Raw genomic sequence first — 4,843 nt, forward strand, 5'->3', positions numbered from 1 at the left:
ATGGAAGAGTCAGTTTCAAATATATAAAAGCAATTTGATAAATCCCTGAAAAATATTTCAATCACGTTCTTGCTAAAAAAATCCGATTTTTTCTAATTCAAAATTTGTCCGAAGGATATTGATTGAAAAACGTGCTGATTAGTTTTTTTTGATAAAATCAGCCAGGCCGTTTTTGCGTAATCAATTGTTCAACTTTTTATTGACAATTTTGATGAAACTCTTCATAATGATATTGTTCATATTTTAAAGAACATCTTAAAATATTATGGATATATTTTAAAACTTATAGATATAAGTTATACATATGGGTCAGTTCTTGCAATTTGTCTTCAGGAAAAATCCTAACTACACTTAGGTACTTTACTTTTTATTTTTAAAACATTTGTGTTGCATGTTTTCGTCTTATTTATTTTAGTTTCGTTGAATGGTGTCTGAATGTATGAAGACACATCTGAGTCCAAACATTTTTATATCCATATTTTTATTGCAAATCTTTTTCCAATATATAGTTGAACTATATAATATAAGAAATAATATCAGTTTTATTTTCAATACAATAAATATTACATTAAAGTTTAAGTCATTCACAAACTAGCACTTCGTACTTAATTAAAAAAGTGCATAAAATATTCATTTCCCATTACACCTAATTGCTATAGTTAGAGCCAGGCGTTAGCTGGAAACTACCAAATTATTTAATAATCTACTGCTGAACTATCCTATCATCAACAATTTATAAAGATTGACGTGACAGAGCATTAAAATAAAAGACGGTTTGAATATTATATAGATAAAACTCTCATCGCAAAATGATTAATATTTTATACGGATTAAAATTTATAGTCAGTTGTAATCTAGATTTTCCGAATATAAAAATAAATGTTCGGAAAAATTGTGCTACTATTGGGAAGTCGTTTGTCAAATTGCAGTTATTCTGCAAGCAACGCTTTTGGTTAATATTTATGGTTCTCGGGAAAAATGTTCAATGTTTGGTTGAATATTTTCTTCTTAAAAATTATATATACACTGACACTCGTTAAATTAATGGGATTTAAATAATTTACATCTGCCTAAAAAACTGTATGTTCCAAATTTTTCTAAACATATTGGCATGCTTTAGAAATAATATATATGTGTATGTATGTGTGTGTATGTATATGTGTCTATGTATTTGCAGATACAATTTTTAGTAGACCTACTCGGAAGATCGGATCAATCGATTTGAATAATTCAAATTATATTTCTATTGATGGGAGGATGTCTTTATTAGTTTTTGACAAAGGCAGATACAACAGTTTTTAAGCGCTGGAAAAGTACCAAAAATGGTAACTTTGAGGTAACGGAGATACTATTTAAATGTTTCAGAAAAACATTTTCCTCGTATTGACGAAATGAAGACTTTCTAAAATTTTGGACGATTTCGGAGATCGAGCGGAAAATGTAAAAAAACACGCCAATTGGCGGTCAAAAGTGATCATTAGGCTTCAAATTATCAGATAAGAATTAGATTTACAGAGATTTTAAAACTGAGTTATAAATATTGTTTACATTTCTATGGGATTCGTACCAAGGTCTATCCGTTTGACGTAAATGTAACGTAACACTTTGTTTTTTTTTCTTCAAAACAGCCACGCAGCACGATTGCTTTGGAAACCAGTGGTGCATGGTATCGTACTTTAAAGCAAATTGCTGGAACTTCCAGTACGAATTCATATCGACTTTCTCGACATTCAAACTGGATGTTTCATTCTCTCATAAACTTCATAGCCATTTCCTGCACTCTGCTCAGTATCTCCGCAATGGCTGGACTAAGTTTTGGCAAAAACTAATCAGCACTTCTTTTATCAATAGGAATTCAATGATTTTTCAATAATTCAAATCGTTTGAGCGATGCTCCAGAAAACACTGACGAAAATTTGTATCCATACATATATGCATACTACATACACACAGGCACCTAGTACATACACACATATACCTACTACATAGTTCATTTCAACATTCATTTTTTTAAGGATCAGAAACCTCTGAAACGTATAGATATGCAAAAATTTTCAAACGTCGTCTGTTAGACGATTACTATAACTTACATTACGGAAAGTTAAAAAAGCTAAAAAAATTTAAAGCTTTTTTAAAAAAATAATTTTTTGTACGGGAAGTTCCAACAATTTGCCTTAAGGCACGATGCCATGCACTACTAGTCGATTTTTTGCGATTACTATAACTTACCCTGCGGAAAATTAATAATCTACTTAATTAAATATATTTCTAACATATTTAGATATTCTCAAATTAACTGAATTCTCAAATGATGTATTTATGAGGACACGTGTCTTAAAGGGCACACCTAGTGTGAAATTTTCAAAAAATCTAGTTTCGAATTTTTACATATTTCGATAGATTATATATTTAAAAATAACATATTGAAATTTTAAATCGATATTTTAAATAGTTTTTGAGTTACAGCCATTTAAAAGAGTAATATAGAGTATATAGTATAACGATCATTTTATCTTTAAATGCGTTTCTCTCGAAACAGCATTTTTCCAATTTTCTGGAGTGATTACTCGAAAACAAATGATCCGATCGCTATCATTTTTTTTTTTTTTTCCTCTATATAGTTTTCCATACGATGACCCTCCAGTTTTTTGATCTGATCAAAAATCGACTTTTGGCAGGCCAAAAACGACCAAAATTTGGGTAAAATTCGACTTTTTTTAAAAAAACGTCGTCATTTTGTCAATTTTTGATTGTTTTTCTTTATCATAGTTCATTTTACAGACAATATTATCTAGTTTAACGAGATTTTTTTTTTTAATTTTATCCACGTAGAAGGCCAGAATCACTGCAGCAGTGAAGGGCCTATTTTTGTCGCGCCGTTGGAGATCGACGATAACTTAAAAAATATTTATTTTTTTTCTTCAAAAATTTTACTATGTATTCTTAAAATATGTATAAATATATTCCTAAAATTTTGAAATAATCAATAAAGTAGTTTTTTTAATATAAATTCCCAAAAATCGGTTACATCAGTAGGCGGTTACACTAGTTGTGCCCCTTAAAGCAGCATTTCAATAGAACATTTTTCTAGTAATCATCTTCAGTCTTAAATGTAATGGAAAATTGCTGTGATCAAACCCTCGATAATAAAACAATAGCTACCCCGTCGCATAATTTTCGAACAGATATTTTCTTGTCTTCTTGCTCCGAAGTGAAGCGTTCCATTCCTTGCCTCACAAATCTTCTTTCTTTTAACTCAATCCTTTAATCATTGTCGATGAACCTCATCATTATTTTCAGATTTTGCTTATTTTTAAATTAGTAACCGATATTATATTGTTTCTATCAAAGTGATTTAATTATTTAAGGCTGCGTAGTGTCGCAGTTCGATCGAAATTTAATACATAATAATGAGTCCCCCGCCTGTGCCGCGTTGCTAACACATTGCTTTTGTGTTTGATCGACGTGAGCGCGGAACAAGCGATAATTAACTCGGTTCCGTTGCTTCCGATCAATTACATACGATTTAAGTATCAGACGTGCCTACGTGATCGCGAAATATTTTTAACTGTTGCGCTACTATACGTTCATTATTAAATTCAAGTTCAGAGAAATAGAATCGAAGAAATAGGAAAGCGGTTGTATTAATAAAGGTACGTGCGATCAGTTTTATTACCCATCCTGCAATATTATTATTGGTATTGCTGGTCTGTTTGAAAGCAGATCCATGGTGTAGGAGCTTCAGATGTTTTTTACACTTTTTGAATACTAACTTCCCGTAGGGTTAGTTATATTAATCGCAAAAAAATCAAAAATAATTTTTTTTATATAAATTTACATTTCAACGGTTTCTAAACATTTTTGCATACTTGAGAAAAAATGTGTGTATGTGTGTGTATGCGTGCGGATACAATTTTTCGTCGACGATTTCGGGAACACGGATCAACAGATTTGAATAATTAAAAAAACATTCGTTTCGTATTAAGGACACGTGCTGATTAGTTTTTGGCGAAGGCAGGTCTAGCCGTTCCGACGATACGGGGCAAAAAGTGCCAAAAACGGTAACTCAGTTTTTAAGAGAACGGAGCGTCCGATTTTAATAATTCAGAAAACATTTTACTTGTATTGACAAGATGAAGAACTGATTAAATTTTTGGGAAGGCTAGTCCAGTGGTTATGGACTCTCAATAAAAATAAGTTAAAAAAATGTCATTTGACGGTGTGTTTATTGGACATATGTACATCAAATTATCAGGTATTTTATAGAGATTTTAATAATGTGTACACATTTTGTGTAAATGTTTTTGGGTTTTGTACCAAGATTTTAATTACGGTGCGGGAAGTTCCAGCAATTTGCTTCAAGGCACGATACCATGTACTCCGCTAGTAGTTCACTTATATTTAAGTCTTTTATAATAGCATATATATTTCTTTTTTTATTTTACCAAAAACTAAATATATTCACAATGTCCCACAATAAATTATTCAGAACATCGGTTTTAGATAAACGGACAAAATGACATGGTGTTTTGTTTTTCTATTGATATTTATTTATTTAATGATATTTCTCAGTCTCAATCGTTTTTGCTTGTCTTTGGTTCATTGACTCCTAGTAAAATAGTATTTCGTTCAAGTAGGAACTGTAATAACATATTTATTAAGGAAAATGCAACATATTACAAAAACTATTTTGTCCATATAATACGAAAAAAATATAGTGTAAGGACATAATGAGATGTTAGAAAGCAGTTCACACATAATTCGTTTTGTCTTCTTTGGGACATTAGCACATAGAGTATGAACCCAAAGGGTACAACTCATACATCGTAACTAGGGTTTATAC

Source organism: Ctenocephalides felis, unplaced genomic scaffold (assembly GCF_003426905.1).
Source record: "Ctenocephalides felis isolate EL2017-DRISC unplaced genomic scaffold, ASM342690v1 CF-g0.4_SCAFFOLD_00845, whole genome shotgun sequence".
NCBI classification, from domain to species: domain Eukaryota; kingdom Metazoa; phylum Arthropoda; class Insecta; order Siphonaptera; family Pulicidae; genus Ctenocephalides; species Ctenocephalides felis.